Below are 18,383 nucleotides of genomic sequence, written 5' to 3' on the forward strand. Positions count from 1 at the left end.
AGCTTCTACTCTGACTTTTCTAACTCCCTGCTTTAGAACACATGTTTTTAGGACTATTACACTTTAATTTGTCATTTCTCTTTCCCATCCTTCTTTACTTTATTACTGTCTAGCAGAGGCACAAGCTACACCATGCCCAGCCAGCTCATATCCCCTCACAGCACCTACCTGTTTCCAATCACTCCAATTCAGCAGGGATTTTCGTTTGCTGTTGCCTTAATGCCACAATCCAGATGGAACCAGGAGGATAAAGCAGTACAGTTAGGCTTTTGCAAGCTGATTCTCTGAAGCTGCAAGTACTTGTGATGCCTGGAAGGCTCTGCTCGTGTGCTACAGCTGGCTGTAGTTCCCAGGTTAGGAATCCCTGATGTTTTTCTGTCTAATGCTGGTGGTCTTTTTAGAATTTGGACTGAGGTTAGTATGGGTTATAATTTAACTTGATTGGTATGAAACTACTTTCATTCCAAATACTGCTGGCTGCGCCAAGCACACTGTTATACTTGGGGTATTCAGAGACAGGGCAAAGGTGACTGATAATGTCCAAATTTTTTGTTTGCTGCAGAGGAAAGAGGTGGTGGGCAAAAGTTGAAATGAAGAGAAGGAGGAAAATCTGACAAGTGACTATGGCACTCTAACACCTAAACAGTATTTACTTGAGATGTAGGTTATAGGTTCATCCTTCTGAAAACCTACCAAGAGTAATAGCACTGGAGGAATTATTATATAGAGTCTTCATGCTGAATGTTGTAATTCATAACTGTATGGATTTATTGGTTGTGAGAGATACTGTGTGTGCTGTTATAGCAGTTAAAAGATAATATTGTTTTACATTAGTTTATTTTTTATGGCTGTTTAGGATTCTCTTAGACATAATTAAGTTGTTGGTGCTTGGCTGCAGCAACAGGTAAAGATGGATCTGTCACCTGTTGTAAACACTGATTTTTAAGTTTCAGTGTTCTTGTCTTAACAACAAAATTTTGAAGACTTCTCTCTGCTGGCTGTTACTCAGCTATGCTGTGTTTGTAGATCTAGTTTCTGAATCACAGATACTGACCCAGTTTAATGACATAGAGAAGTGCCCTGTGAGCTGTTGAGCTTGATTCTGGCTGGTGTGGTGCACTCTGGACTGCTGTGATCTTGGCATGTACTGCTAAATTTTTGTTCCACCAAAGCCAGGTTTATCTTTAAATGCCTCAAGGTAGTGCTTCTGGGAGCTGTGATTGCTATGGCAATCCTGCTCATCCAGTAGGCTTGTGAGTACACCTACGCTCACATCTACTCAGGCAACTTCAGTGGCTGCAGATATAGTTGGTGATACAACAGTCAGTAGGAAGAGTTGCAATGGTTTTGTTTAACACTGACTTTTTTTATTGGAACAGATTGCTTTCCTCATCCAGAGTTTTTTATCTAAAAAGGAGCTGAGTGAACAATCTGTTGCCTACATTATACTTTTAAGGGTTTCACTGGGGGAGGTAGAAAGCTGTAAGCCAGCCTCAGAGGTCTACTCTTGCCTGTTAGGAAGACAGCAGTCCATGAATGACTTAGCTGGAACCATAGCAAAGTGGAGCTTATGAAAAGGAGATATTGCTGCCATCAGCAATCCTGTCTTGGTGAACAGTTCAGAAGTGAGGTAATTGTGTAGTGCTTGAGACAACCAGATGCCTTCCCACAGCAATCAATGGTTTGCAACAAACACCCTTCCTTCCTGGCCCAGCACAAAAACATGGGAGCTTTTACATCTTTCCTGGGGCTAGGATGAAGCATAAATTACAGAGGGCACCTTTTAAATATGTTTGAGGCAATTTAGAAATTTGTTTTATCTTTTAAGGGTGTCTTCCCTTCTCAAAGCAGAACATTTTCTTACTTTTGTTTTGCTACCATTTTAATGGGGTTTTTTGGTACGAATGTAGGCTCTCCGTTGTCTTTCTCTGTAGCTGTTTTGGTTTTGTTGATACAGAAGAAGTTCAAGAATTTTAAGCTGATACCAAATAAGTTTAAAATAATCCTTTCTGAGTTGGGCAATGCAGACTTAGAGATTCTTTTCTTTGCAGTAGTATAGCTTCCATAGAAAGCTGCATTTGGGCATCTTCTATTTTAACTGATGAGTCTACTCTCTTCCGTCCTGCTTAATCTTTGAGTAACAATTGGATAAAAAGGATGATTGCTCTCAAATGTATCACTTTCAGCTTGGCCTTTTCATGCCACAATTAGTGACTCTTCTAAAGAGCAATATTTTTTTGTAAAGCACTGTAACAAATTTTTGCTAGCCTGACCTTTCAACATGTACAAGATTACAGGAGCCAATAGAAACACCAAGGGAGGGACAAAATTTGGTGTTCATTGTTACAATTCTTTGGCTTGATTAAGGATATTTACATTGCAATTAAATAATGTTTTGGTATAAATTTCATAACAGAAAGGAAAGATCCTGTGATGTATTATAGTCACGGATCAAATATCCAGAATGTGTTTATTAACATATTTAGAAAGCAATGGATTCTGCCTAGATCTCCAGATTACTTCTCTTGTCTCTGCTAGTAGCTGCTATCTGATGTGAACAGTAATAGCAGAGATAGTAATTACTGAGTACACAAGGAGGAAAATGTTCGTAACGCACACACCAATTTTACCTTTATGTTGTTGTCCCTCCTCTTTACCAGGATTCCTTTAGTTGTACATTGCTTTTGAAAGACTCAAAAACTGACATCATAATGTTTGCTAAACAGTTAGAGTGCTGTGTTTGCTGAAGTGTATCTAAAAAATGGTGCTTAGCAACAAGGTTCAGAGATTTTTAGATTAATAAGAGTAGTGACTGATTGCCACATCTTTGAAGACAATTGACCTTTTCACTGTGAAAGATAAAGGTGACTTTGTTATAAGCACTTCTCTGCATAAAAATTTTCTATTGATGATGGATTAATCTTATATGGTGTCTTGAAAATGTCCCACTAAAGAGTAAGAGGACACTTAGTTCTTTTTTGTCAAGAGTTGTATTGTAATTTTTCCATTTGTCCATCTTGATTCAATCTATCAGCTTCATATTCTTTCTATAGAAAACCTAGAGGGACTTCCATATTTGACTCCTTCAATTCTATGAAACATGTCCTCATAACTCCTGATATAATTTAAGAACAGTGTCCTAAATTATTGTCAAATTCACAGCTGGGCTTATTATCCACAAAATATTTTCCGGAGTGATTGTTGGCACAGAGCAAAACAAGATTAAGTGTTGTTCACAATGGGTTGCTTCAAAGTTGTTTTGATTCTTTCAGTGTGTTATATCTTGTTTTTAAAGCCAAGTGTTGTGGTTTAACCCCAGTCAGCAATTTCATAGGACTCACTTCTGGATGTAGCTTAATACCCTGAAACTCAGAGCAAATAAAATTCTGGTAGGCTGAGATGCCCGGTAATGTACACTTTTATTCATGAACAATTTGTTTCCATGAAACCCTTCCTCGGCAAGATTTTATCTGACATCAAGCAGCCTGAATGAAATTCTGAATGAAATGTAGTCATTTTCAAGGATAGAAGTAGCAGATGAAATATGATAATGAAGTAAATACATGTTCATGCACTTTGGGTAGGAAAGTGGTTTTGATTTTTTTTCCTGCACTACAATTAATCTATTAGATTCTGTTTTAGAAGGAAAAATTGATATTCCTTAAGAGTAATGGAAAGCAAAAAATTTTTCATAATTTGTAGTACTAAAATATGGAATATTTTATATAGTTTGGACAATGGAAAAATATGAAAGCTCTGAGTACAGCAAAAAGAGAAAGATCTTGTTAGGTTTCAGCAGGCTTTATCTATGCCCAGGTGTTTCCTTGTACTCCCTACATGACTTTACACTTAGATAAATATAGTGATGTAATAGTCCATGGGCCATATCCCAGGCTGCCAAGGTAATTCACCTGGCTTGCACCCTGCTTTTGACCATCCAAGAATTTCTTTGCCTGGCAAAGGAATGAGCAACAGGCCAAATCTATATTGTGATGGTAGCTACTTATTTGACAGAGTCTTGACCTTCTCTCCCTGCCAAAGACCAAAATGGAGTAGCGAAGATTTTTGCGATCTGTGCAGTAAGCATATCTCTTCTGAAAAGTGTTCTGTCTCCTGTGCATACCTAGCAGTTTGTGAGATGATGGGAGACAAGCTGAGGTATATTATTCTAATCTCTGTAACTGGCAAATTTAGCAGGAAGGTGGGTTCCCTTTTATTACATTAAATCTCTGTTCACAATAAGGGAGGTACCTACACAGAACTCTTGAGGTAGGGAGGGTGTGGGGAATTTATACACATCTGACAGTGGGATAACTAGCATAAAGAACTTTCTATTTAGACTAGAGTGTTATTCTGAACCAGATTTTTAATCTGCTTTTAACGCATCAGAAATCGATTTGGCTCTCAGTGTCTGAATTGCATCATTAACTTGAAGCATTATTCTTAATTAGGATTATAAAAAGATAGATGCCTGGGAAAGGGAAGTTACATTAATGAAGATGAGAAGAAGCTTTAATGCCAAGGAAGCTGCTACTGCCTTTCACCTATGTCCATGCACCAAACGTGTTATTGGACATACTTAGAGGCCAAAGGCCAAAGAGCAGGGAGCACTAAAACTAAAGGGTGTTACTGAAATTTACACTGGATGATGTTGTTCATATATTGGAGTGACTGGAGAAATGGTGTATTTAAAAACACAGTTCATCTGATACCTTGTAGCAGCATTTTTCCTCATGGCATGAAAGTGAATATTTAAAATATGAAGCAGGTGGTGTGTTTAGTGAGAATTTCCAGCAGAAAATGCAAACTTAAAAAAAACCCAAACAAATTGAAAGAATTTTTTCAAAAAAATTTTATTCAGGGAGTCTTTGACTGTCAAGATAGAAAATATGAGAGCACTTCAGTCAGAAATAAAATAATGGCTGATGAGAATATTAATCTAATTTCAATCTGTGTCCAGGGATATGGGATGTTCAGGAATGGTAATTTCTGTTGGAAATGTTTAGTAATTTGCATAGGGAAGGATAGTTCCAGGACAAGACACGGGGACAAACCCTAGCCAAGTGAGGTGCATAGGATAACCCCACTCTGTGGAAGGCACAGGTTGTGTCCTAGGTGATGCAAAAAATTGAAGGAAGGCTGCTTCTCTGTCCATCTCTTCTGCTTTCGACCTCCTTTCCCCAAAAGACTGAAAGTCTGATTTATGCTTCAGCTTAGTGAGAAATTTTGGAATATAAAATACATAGACATGACCTTGAAAATTAACATTTGACAGCATGCCCACTTACTGTGAGGATTACAATGAAAAATTACTTCTACTGAAATCCTTTGCTGTATTGTTTTTAAGCAGGAGTTTGTTAACTTTCCAGACATACTTTTCATATCCACCTGGCTTGTAATATTTTACTTGATAACACATACTGAAATGTTTGTCAGGCCTATTAGGATCTTGGTTGGTTAGTTTCAAACAAATACAACTAAATATTTATAAATCTTCTTGCTGATAGAAAGGAAATGGTGCAATATATGCACCATACCACCATAGCTTCCTTGTTGGTCATCAGCTCTTTCTGTGCTTGGAAGTGTGTGCATTTCTTGAACATGCTGTAACTCATCGCTATTCTATATTGGTGCAAATTCCTGAAAGTCAAGCAAGCATGCTTTTTAAACAGAATCCTTGGCAACAAGAAGAAAGGAAAAAAATCCAAAGGGCTTATTTTTCTAAAGATTGACGGAGGCTACAAGTTGAGAGGTGAATCAAGTAAGCTGGATAATGTCCAGAAAGTGAGATTAAAAAGAAAGGAAAGAATCCTAGGCTCAGGCAGCAGAATGATAGAGTAATTTTCTGGGACTTAATAGCGTGACATCAGTGAGCCTTTTAGTTCTGTCTGCCAGTGTATTTATTTCCTTTCTAACTTAAGTTCAGTTTGTTTTACTTTTAATTCTGTCCTCAGCAAAAGCATGAGTCACCTCTTGCAAATAGATCCATGTTCCAGAACAGTGCAAGTTTTTATACATGAACTGAACGGTTTTCAAAGTCAGGAGAATGCAAAACAAACAAGTTCTTTAGAATATACTTGAGCTGCTGTTGATCACTAAATAGTTGCAGCCAGATCCTTTGCTGATGCAAATGGGTATAACCCCCATTGATTCCAACAGGGCTGTGTTGAGCCTTTACAATACAATGAGGTACTGGGTAGAGAGCTGTTACCATCCCACAATCAGGTTTTGCTGAAAAGAAGTCTTGCAAAGTTTTATCTTGAGTGGCTGCATAGTACTGCTTGCAACAGGCTTCAATAAATGCTGCCGAATAAACAAAATTGTTTTAATTTTCCTCTGCTCAGTAAGTACTGTCAGCCTGGTCAGTACTACCAGTCACTTGAAATTAGGTTCTTCATTTACCAGAGCATCCATAAAGTTCAAGAGCACCAGAACCCTGAGAAAAGCTCTATTTCCTGTACATTTGTTCCCCGGTCCAGCATGAAGAGTCAATATCTAATATCAGCTCAGAAGAAATGGAACAGGAGATGTCCAGCTCTAGGACTGAAGACAAAACAAGTATCAGATTTCTTATGCATGTGTTGGCTGCTTAGTGCTGTGTGGTAAAATGGTCAGAGTTAAAAATTTGCTATTGATAAAGAAGACACCATATTATGGTTGCCTGTGAAGAGTTACATTATCAGTTTCTTTAGAAGGAATAAATGCACTTGGATGGAAAGAACACTTTATAGTCAATATGTTCCCTTCTATTGAAAAGTCAGGCATTTAAAGTTCAGTAATTTTTTTTGGCTTTGCCAATATACAGAATTTTATTCTATTACATGATCATATTTTTCCCATATGTGCATCATTTGGGGTATATAATAAGTATATTTGGAAGAGTGTCAAAATCAAATATTACTCATAATTTATTTGAATATATTTGTTACCTAAAATTTTTAATTTTTTTATTTTCACCTACCTATAAGTATTAAAAATCCAAGAGTCTTCTAATGCAATAATATTGATGTACATATATTCTATGGGTTTACTATATACTATATAGTATCATTTCCCCTGTATTTTAGTTGAAAGCTAAAATGATGAGAAAAATGAGAGTGGAGGAAACCTCCTTGCTCCCTCACCTTTTTCTAGTGCACAGGGATTTACAGCAAGCAAATGGCAAGTATATATTTTCTTTTACTGATGTTAACTTGTATGTTCTTAAATAATTAACTTAATTTCTTTATTGATGACTTTGAAGACCTCTACATGATGGACACTATAAGACAAAGAATGTTAAGGAGTCTTGGCATTTGTACTCAGAGCTGATGAGAAGCTGTTCTAGGCAAAGTAATCTTGGACCCAGCCCTTCCAACAGGGAGAACAGTCAACAGAAGCCCTCATTTCAGGATATTAACAGTACTAACAGCTTTGGCTAGTTAAATTGAAGGACTATATAACTAACTTACTCCCTCTTCTAGTTCATATAGAGCTCTACAGACCTGAAAATACCACACTTTAGGTCACTTTTCTAATTCTTACCTACTGCCAGACTTTGAAAGGGGTATTTATTTCTCCACCCTAGGCTACCAGTGCAATACAAATGGGTTACAGCAAAAATTCCAGACTGTTGGAGCAGATGTTAACCCCTGATTTCAAATGAATCACAATAACCTGTTCCCGCTGGAATAAGACCAACTACATTTAAAATCCAAATTTGAATATACAGAGGTAAACTACCTCTCTGCAACAATTCATTTGAGTCTGCTGCAGTAGTGCACAGTCTACACTGTCACTGTTTAAATGCATGCTTAATAATGCTTAAATGTAGAAATAAATGCATTGGCATTGACTGTTTCAGTTTCCCATCAGCACTGTGTAAAGATCTCTGTTAAGGCTCATGGCTTTCTAAAAAAATTATCAGTAAATGTTTTCCTGTATGACATGTAAAGAAAAGGGGAGCCTGAAATTTGCTTTCATTGTAAGTGGTACTTTTGGTGCTTTCCTTTAATCAAACTCAGGTTTGACCAAGCGAAAACACATTAAAAGGAAACTAGGTTAGCCTGGTCTCTTTGAAATGCATTATGTGAAGTCAGAGTAGAAGATCGAGGAAGGACCTCTGAAGACTATTTAGTCAAACCTCTTTGCAAAGGAAGGTCACCCAGAGCAGCTTGGTATTAGCCATGTCCAGTCTGGTCTTAAATATCTCCAAGGATGGAGACTTTATAACCTCTGAAACCTGTTCCAGTGTTTCATCGTCTTAAGCAAAAACTTTTTTGTTTAAACAATTTCCAGTATTTCAGTTTGTGTCCATGCCTCATCCTTTCTCTGGCTACTACTGAGAAGAGTCTGGTACAGAATCTACATGCTCCCATCAGATACTTCTCCAGGCTGAACATTCCTAGTACTTTCAAACTGTTGTATGAAAAACACTGTAATCCTTTAATTTCTTTTACTGCCCTTGCTCTGGTGTGTGTATGTCTGTCAGGGAGCCCAGCCTGTACACAGTGGTCTCAGCAGTGCTGAGCATAGGGAGAGAACCACCTCCATCAGCCTGCTGGCTAATGCAACTCAAGATGTTGGCATGTTTTGCTGCACAGGTTGGGTTCAACTTGTTTTCCATGAAGGTTTTCTCCTGCCATGCCACTTTCCATTCATATGCACCCCTGTGTGCTTGGGTACTTGGGGTTATTCCTCCTCAGGTGAAGGATTTTTGCACATCCCTTGGATTATCAGGATTAGCCTTGAAAAGTATTTATACTTTTCAAGTATAAATAAAAGACTTTTTTTTTTTTTTAGAGATTACATAAAGCTTCAACAGCAAAATTGTTTGGATTTGGGCAGAACTATGGGAATCAGAAGAACAAATTATGACCTTGCCAACTCCAAATACTGCAACCTTAAATCAAAACTTGTGGTTAAGTACAGACGTAAAATGAGTTTATATAGACAGTCACTTTATCCTAATTCCACCATGTATTTCCCTATTACTTCCTAGAAAATGAAGTTTGCAAGTGAGGGCTGGTAGTTTTGTACAAAGTGCCTCTCCCAGATTTTATTTTCTAAAACTATTTGTGCAGTGCTGCAAGTGGGTGGCACTGGTGGTATGTACTGTTGGAACCTTGCCTTGACCTTGCCAAAATCCATTCAAGCAATGATCTTTGAATACTTCATTCCAAACCACACGATGGGCTTTTGGCTCCTGCAAAGGTTATGTTTAACCAAAACCACCCTTAAAATTTGGTCCAAAAAACTCCAAATGTCCTGTTTAGGATATCTAAAATCAGCTTCTTGTGATTGTTTTGTTTTTTCATGCAGCTGTTGGCCATGATCTTAGGTTATGCTTCCAGTCTGAATTATTAGTTGTAATGTCACTGTTCTCCTATCCTTGCTGGCCACATGTGTACGTGCATCTATAAAGATATTTTCCCTTTTACTAATGCTCGATCCAGGGTACTATTGTAGTCATAAGTGAAAGCTGTCTTTGTTGTATGTCATTGCGAGAGCATTTGGAGCATCAAAATGAAAGTTAAAGGGCTTGAAAGCCAGCTAGTTAAGCAGGTTGCATTTGCCACAACACATGTATTTGTTGCAATGACAGATTTGCACAGAGATCTTGAGTACTTGGGGAAGACTTAACATGGCTTCATCGCTATCAAGAGATGAGATGACTGTATCTTAGGGCCCTGAATTCTTTTCAATGCATTACACAATGACAAAAGCATGGTAGGTTTGGTTAAGCAGCTAAGCTGTGGAAAAACTTGCTGATCAATAAAAAAATGCAGCAAAAATTTGTAAAATACTGTACAAGCTGCAAAGAATTTGACTGTTATATTGCTCTGTCTTCTGAAGCTAAACATGATATCAAACCTCTGTGAAAGCATCTTTTTGAGACATTCTAAAATAAAAAATAACAATGCAACTAAGATAATTGAGATGTTCAAGCAGCAGTTTAGATGCAGAGGAAAAAGCTTCTGGATTTTTAACCAGTTAATGGGCTATATTTATTTAAGTTATAAGGAAACATCATGAGGCTGTCTTTACAGCATAAGTCTTATTAAGATGACTTTTCAGAGGACTAACTTAAAGTTGCTGTGCTTTGAAGTTAAGGGTCTGTAACTTCACCTCCTTAATGGACTGTGGTTGTAGAAGGGTTCTTCACAGCACAACAAGGTTGGTAGTGAAAAGAGGTGGTGACAGGTTATCTTTTAGCATCTCAGGGACCTGCCAGGGATGACTGAATGCATTCCCCACCACACTCGCCGGCACTAGAAAGGTTCCCTGCCCCTGGTGCGTGGCAGGTCAGTGCAGTGAGGCAGCACTGTGATGCGCTCTGCAGTGTCCTGAACCTTCTTTCCATCAGGCATCCTCACTTGCCCTCCAGCTCAGGAGCCTATCATCCACTCTCTTTCCAAAGGATTCTGCTTCAGTCTGTGTAGAAGATACAAACATAATAGCTCATACAAGAAGTAAAGTATGTCAAAAGCAAAACATCCCCGTAAAATGTCAAACCCTGCAAGAAGATACATCTGTATGTGTAGGTTGAAGTAAATAAAAAAGGCTTATACCCAACCGTGCCTTTAGTGCCTAGCTTGTTTGCTTGTTTCTTTTACTGAAACTGAATATCCACTGCAGTACATTAGCTTTCCCATTCAATATCATTTGACTGGAGCTAAGTGAATACTTCTGCCATAATTTTTGTCCATTCTTTAAAGTAGCATTTGAAAGTAATTTCATAGGGATGAGTGTTTTAAGCTACTAGCTTAATGACTTCCCATGACTAAATTAGTGAATTTATTATGCAGTGAAATAAGGAACATAATGTGAATACTGAAGTATCACAGCCAAATTCTACTTTTGCTCAGTTCCAGTTACAAGAGTAGACTTTGTAGAAGAGTATGAATAATAAGTTTGTGCTGGGGAATGCCCAGGGCTGCCCAACATTCGGCGCAGTGTCATCACTATTTCCTATTTCACAGCTATAAGTCTGCCTTTTATCTTGGCATATAAACCTTTGGCAGGCTTTCATTATTTATGTTTATCACAGCCCTTATGCCTTTGCATAAATCATTAAGATTGGTTTCTAATGTGACCTAGATAAACAGAATCTCATTGTACATTGTAAGAAATTTCAAGGTAGAATCCTGTTTCATGAATACCTGTATTCAGAAGCTACACAAATATAACATTGATGCTTGTCACACTCATTGCTTTCATGTTTCCAAAGACAAGTTTGGAAAGGTATGCATGAGAAACCTACTGCTGAGACCTGGGGTAGCAAGTTTCCCATAGCATTCCTAGAATAACAGAGGAAGAAATATGCAAATCACTTCAAACCCAGACACTTTGGACACAGCTTACAAATTAGTCTTTTTGGCATAAATCCTAGTTCAATAGCTTGATTATTCAACTGTAGTTTTGCACTCCTGCTACAAAAGGAAGGAATTTCAAGCACGTTGTTTGTGAGCTGCTTACAAGCCCTCCCCTGTGAACCCTGGACCTTTTTCTTAACTGCAGCAAAGCAGGCTGAGAACATACCACAGAGCAGTGTGCTGGAATAGTTTTTAAATGTTAATGAATAATATGATTACTTTATTAGAGAACCCTTCTGTGATGTGTTTCCAGGCACTGTTCAGGAATGTATTTATGCACACAATGTTTTATTTTATTAAGAGAACTAATCTTTTTTTTTTTTTTTTATATCCTTTGACCTTCCCCCCCACTCACCCTTTTCAACTTTTCAAGTTGTTGATGTAAAACTTCTGTGAAACAAAGCAGGGTAACCAGAAGAGAACAGTGCTCTAATGTCTGCTATAAGTATTTTTGAAAAGTCACGATCTATTCTGTATCTAAATGATTAAGGAGATCCTGTCTACGCAACAGCATTAATCACTCCTTCAATTATGTCCCTGAACTGCTTCCAGAGCTCTTATATCTTATTTCTTTATCTCATATTACATGTGACAGGAATGAAAAGTGGTTGTAAAAAAGAAGTGGGCACTATTTCCTATTCTAGTTCCTGGTATACATAAAAACATAATCCTACTTATATCTGGCATTAAAAATCTAGATAACATTCTCTCTTGTGGAGAGAATACAACAAGATTGATGGGAATAATTCAGGCATATTTCTTTAAAGCAGGTTGACAACTTGAAAAACTGTGCTGTAAATTAAAACAGCTCATCCGAGCAGCTGTAAATTGCATGACTAGCACTTACTCAGCAAATGACTTCCTGTGGACCTCACTGACCTTGTCAATATTGTGAGGGGCATGGCTTCAGATGGAGAGAAATTGCTTTTGAATAGCTGCTCTGAGAATGTACAAATAAGTATCTCTGTAACAGGAGGCATGAGATAACTTAAAAACACATGAGCATTGTTAAAGTGTAGAAAGAACATACAAACATTTTCTGTATATTTGATGCTCCTGATCCATAGCTTTCTTGCTTGTCTCACTGTTTGGTGCTTAAAGCTATAATTTTAAGAATAATTCTTAAAAAAAAACCAAAACAAAACAATTTCATCTTCTTTGGAGGGAAGGTTATTTATTAGCTGCCATATTTATGTAAGAGCTCCCAGTTGTCAACTTAATTGGAATAATATGCAAAATAAGGCTTTCTTAGCCCAAAGTTTTACTCCTGGTGTAAGGTCAATTTCAAGCCAAGCTAAGTTTTTCTGAGAATCTAAATTATGTGTGTGTCACGGTTGCAGTTGGCAATACCGGGGAGATGTGCTGCTCTGCACTAGATTAATTTTTGTACTTGTTTAACTTAAAGTAAATATTACCTATTGAAAAGACATTATTTCAAGGCATAGAACTCATGTTAGCTTTAAGACCCTGGATTCTGTGAAATTTATCCTTTTTTTTTTTTCTCCTAATAACTGTTTGTAGCAAAAATTTATCCAGGTAACTTAGTAGACAATTAAAATAAGATTTAAATCACCTTATTTTTAAGTTTGTAAATATTTTGTCTCCCTCCATAATTTTTTTTTTTTTTGCAGTTCACCTCTGAACTTGTCTACAAAGCAGACAAGTTACAGAACCGTACTGTGAACCGTCTTGCTTCTTGACAGAAGTGATTTTATTGGCAATCTGAAGGATTTGCTGTCTCTTACATATTGTTTCCTGAGTAGCTAGTGTAATGGCCTTGGTAGCAGAATTGATTTGGAAGTTAAACAGTATAGGTCAAGTGAGCACCATTTGACTCAAACAGTTTTGCTGTGTGCTGAGATATGTCCAGCTAAGATATGTGACTCAGGTAAGACAGCTCAATGCTGCTGCATGCCCTGAAGTGTTCCTGGACTATAGAACTTCCAAGGACTGTAGAGCTTGCACTGTGGATCTTTTGCAGATTTTTTTGACATTTCAAATTTGAATCTTTCAACCAGCACTAACACTTTGGTAATGTCCAGAATTTAAGGCTGTCAGGCACTCTGTAAATTCAGATACTCTCTGTGCTAAAGGACTTTATTCACACAATACCCAACTGTCTGTAACAGTCTTTTCAACGGAACAGGAGAGAATGGAGAAAAAACCAATATAATAATCTGCTTAAAGAAGCTGTTAAGGCCTCAGATTTCATGGTCAGTTCACTTTCAACACAGGTGGGAAAAATTTCATGGAAGGAACTGATTTGGAAAACTAGTTCAGTCCTAGGCTGCTCATTCCTGACTGCATGCACAAATACGGGTGATAATATGCAGTACATTCTATCTGCAGGTGCCCATACTTTCTCTAAAAATGAAAAATAAATTTTATCTCCACCTATAGGATAGAGAAAATGATAAAAAGGTAGTAAAATAGCCATCCCAGGCTTACACTGTAGGGGAGGATCAAAGGATAGAATTTCTTATGAGCTGCATACTATTTGCAATACTCTTACCCTTATCTGCAACTAAACTAATAACATGACTTCCTACTGAGATTATTTGGAACTAAAGTATTAAATCAAAATTATTCATCATTTTTGCCTTCAATTTATGTCTTCTTAGATACAGTAACCTGTATTGAAATTCAAGTACAAAAATGTTCTACTACCTATACTACCAGTTCAAAACAACTTATCATTACCATGTATGAATAGATTTCATAGCTGGCTTTGATGAGCAGTGTAAAAGTCTAGATTCCAATACCAAGTGTTCCTACATTGTGAATTTTCACATTTGCTCTTCAGATCTGCTTGTTTCTACAAATTGGCACAATAATTCAGAAAGGAAAAACAGGTCAAAGCCATTTCAGTAATTCATATATCCTCATGGCAATAAGTAAAGTGAGCAGATAGAAGAGACACTTAGCTGAATCAGGAGAGAAATTCTCAGGCACTTTATTGCCAAAAAAAACCCCCTCCCAAGTACTTGCAGATTTCTGGTTTGATGTTTTGTTGTTGTTTGTTTGCTTGTTTGTTTTTTCATAATTGTAATTTATCCACCACCAGAAAATCATATGAATAGTTTGTGGGCAGACTTGGGGAAGGTTAAGGCTTTTACCTTAGGAATAATAAGCCATGTATATTTTAGGTATCTCAGCACTGTCATAATGACGCACCTCTGAATTTTACAGGACATAGTCTGTTATAAAACTGTTAAAATGCTGTTATAAAACTGTCCATATGTTACTCCTTATGTTATTTGGATAAAATTCTGGTAAATTCAGTAGCAGCAGCAGACGGCTTATGAGTAGTGATTGCAGTACATATATCAGATTCTATAGGCTGTGGTCCTGCCTTCTTTTTTTTTTTTTTTCTTGGGGTAGCTGAATAAAATGATTCATTCTAGTTATATTAAATGTTCAGTTATTAAGGATAAGATTGTGGAATTTCTCGTAATTCTAAATTTACAAATTGAGTTATGCCAGCCGTGTAGCCCTGACTCTGAACCAGTTCCAGGATCAGTTACACATTTTCCGTAAAGAACTTTGGACTTAGTGAGCTACCTTAAGGGTTTGTACCGATTTCTAAATAGAAACCAACCGGCTCGTTTGCATTTTTCAGAAAGCTACTGCTGACATCTAGTGGTGTTCTTTAAGAGTACTAAACCCTGACAAATTTGACACCTTCATGAGTAAGGGCAACTGCTAACCTGATATATCTATGCTGCCTTTTCAAAATAATAAAATGTGACATTTCCTGTTATAAATAGCTTTCTTTGGGAGGGGTGGGGTGGAATAGTGCCAATAGCACCAATTGCAGCTCTATGCTTTTGAAATGATTTTACTCTCTTGTACAGAAAAAGTGATTCAATGCATTTTTCCTAACTTTCTTATAATTAAAATACCTACAAAAATATATTTCTCATAGTGCCATTACTAGGTCAGTTGCTAAATAATGCAGTACAAAACATTTAAAAACTATTCTGGATCCATTATTTTTGTATCTATCTATTTGTATTTCAACTATTAGCCATAATAAAGCAGTGACTAATAGTTCCAGGTCTCAAAATCTCAAGGAATTTCAAGAAACCTATTCAGTATTTGTATGAATGCTTATATATTTGGCCAGCTAGTACTATCTGGGATCAAATCTGCTGTCTTTACTGCCTCCTATGGTTTCTCCAAACGAAAAGCTCATTTTTTGTTTCAGAGCTTTAATTTAAGGTTTTGGTTTGTTTGGGCTTATTTTTTTTTCCAATACTGGTAACACAAGGAATTCAGATCAGAAGAGATGCGCAGTATCCACTGTCTCTTTATAAAATACACTAAGGGATATCACTTTCAAAGTAGATTCTTAGAAGTTAGAGAAACTTCAGCTATGTAGTTTGGAGGATACAAGTAACTGTTTTGAGACACTCTGGCTGATGCTATATACACATGCTTTTATTTTCATTGCAGGTACAGATATTAGGTATACAGATTAAAGATGCTGAACTTCAATTGAAGAGAAATTAATTTGATTTATGGCCATATTTATGTAGATAGATGAACCTGATTTTACAAAGTGTTTCCCAGTGTGATCAGGAGCAGCCTGGCATGAGGAACATAATACAACACCTAACATATGTGGTGTAATTTCAATGAAAAAATAATGTGAGGTCACTAAAGGCAACACAGCCTATATACTTTATTTCCCCAATATGGATTATACTGTATGCTTGACATAGCCATGCATGCTGAACTGAAGTAGGTTACTTAGATATACTGAGACTTCATTTCTCACCTAAATTCCAGGATGTCCAAAAGGTTGGAGCTATTAACTAGACAGGTGCATATGGCAAAATTATAATTGTAGACAATCTTTGGACAATTAATAAGAAATTCCTGATGGGTTTTGTTTATTCAGTTGGGTAGCATTAGGGCAAAGATGTAAGAACTCCTACTGCCTAATACATGACCTTCAGAAGGTCAGCCTATGTAGTAAATTTAAACTGTCAATGATATTTGTGTGCAAATCCTATTCTCACATGTGTACACGATCAGAAACAGTACAAACATGGGAGTGAAACATTGTAAAGAAATTGCACTAAGGCTGAGGCAGTCAAAAAAGGCAATATTCCAAAGGGAATGGCCCCAAGGAGGCTGGAACACAGGTATGGTGTTTTGGCTAAATGTTCTGGGTTTACTTCCCTCCTCTTCAGTAGTGATGTCAGGGCAACGAGCTGCAGGCTGGTGAAACCCATCACATCTTTCTCAAAATTTTCAGCCTGCAAGACACATGCAGAAACTGCTGCTTCAGAAGCTTCTAGACAGTCCAGAAAGCACTGCCTGGCAAGTTGCCCTTTTCTTTTTTCACTGTCGTATTGCTTCTACAGACTGCAATGCTATAAAATTAATGTAACAGTTTTTCACAGAACTTTTTCATTCTCTTCTCATAATTTCCTGTTGCTGTCTGTCTTTTTACACTTGCTTTCTCCTTAAGCAACTTCCAAATGAGTAGCCTGGTGTTTATAATCCAATAAGCAGAAGACAGAATTGAAACCTTAACAAAAAATACTAAACTAAATCAGTGGATAGAGAATTTTTTTCAGGCTATCTTCACATCCAGAAAAATATCAGACTGCTAGTTTTTGCTTGTTTTCTGTTGATCAAATGACAAGAAGCCTATAAACTTTTTTCTAAAAGACAGTTTTCGACTGTGCATAATGTGAATGACATAATTACAACCAATAGATTAACATGTTACATGTTTGCATTTTCCTTTTTGGAGAAATAGAATACAGGGATTCTAAAATCTCACATTCTTCTGTTAAAAATAGCTTTAGTTTCCTGGAAAAGTAATACTTCAATCTCTGTATTGTTGAGCAACCCAGAAATTCAAGTAAGTGTATGGTGTAATATCTGTACACCATAAACAAGCTATCAATTGACAGGAGACAATGCCTTGCTTCATGTGACAATTTTTCTAATAATTCTATGCCTTGTATATATTATAGACAGGCCTATAACAAATTTTCTTACTGTAGGATGCTACTATGTATGTAAATGTATGTTCTCATTCCTGCACTCTTCCCATGGAATATTCCCTTTGCTTTTAAATTTGTACTGCAGGTTTGGGGTTCCTTACATTGTGGTTAGTGTTTCACGGTCTGTGACAATGGCCTGTGCAGATGTTTTGCAGATCCTCCTGATCTAGACTGTAAAAGCAGGAAGCAGATCCCAATGACATGGACTGTCACTTACAGGTTTTATTTGGCTGTGTTGCTTGGCAAGATTTTTTGCAGAATATAAAATCATCTCTTGCCGAATCTTTCTAGCTCCCAGTATCTTTTTTTAATTAACAATGATCAGCAATTGGTTGCATAACACAAGGTTTCACATGGATATTAAAAACTCATTATGCAGATTTAAGCAGTCTCTGTGGTGACCTTCAATTGCCAGATCATCTTGGATACTTCCTGTGTTACTAGCAGCGAATGATAAATCCTTATTTCTGGTAAATTAGGTCAGAATTGACCCAATGTAACCTGTTGTGGAGCAAGATGCCAGTCTTAGATGGAATTTTTCTATATGCTCTGTTCTGATCCCTGGTCCTTATGCTTATGTTTCTGTGTGCCTGGGTGGCCTCATTACTACAGCAAGGACCCACATTTTAAGTGTATAAACTCTATCTCATTTTCTGTTGTCTGCATAGATGCACAACACACTGCAGGATTTCTTTTTGCCTTTTCTGCCCATTTATATTATCCTCAAGTACCTCCTGATACTTTAGAAAATAGAAACCTGGAAGATAACCAGTTTCCAATGTTACAGACATGCTGTTTTAGCTGCGCTGAACAGAGCAGTGACTCACACTTCCCTGACATGGTTCTGCAGTTTTACTTTCCCTAATGCAAATTAGACTGAATGTAATGCTGTTATTCCACTAAATTCCCCACTGGGTTGAAATTACAGCTAAGTTATTGGTGCATTAGGTAATTAAATCCCCTGATCAGGATGGCTAATGGAGAGCAGCACAGCTATTACCATGCA

The 18,383-nt window shown here is 37.1% G+C and overlaps 1 protein-coding gene across 1 annotated transcript in view; it reads left to right on the forward strand.

Annotated features, from left to right (window-relative positions):
• Positions 1 to 595: 595 nt before the first annotated feature.
• The window catches only part of TLR3 (toll like receptor 3), a 34,087-nt gene continuing 16,299 nt past the window's right edge, over positions 596 to 18,383 (forward strand). The window contains exon 1 of the mRNA XM_082281778.1: positions 596 to 617. The gene's annotated coding sequence lies outside the window, so the exon portion shown is untranslated. The remainder of the gene's footprint in view (positions 618 to 18,383) is intronic.

Source organism: Coloeus monedula (assembly GCF_965178545.1).
Source record: "Coloeus monedula genome assembly, chromosome: 5".
Lineage (NCBI taxonomy): Eukaryota > Metazoa > Chordata > Aves > Passeriformes > Corvidae > Coloeus > Coloeus monedula.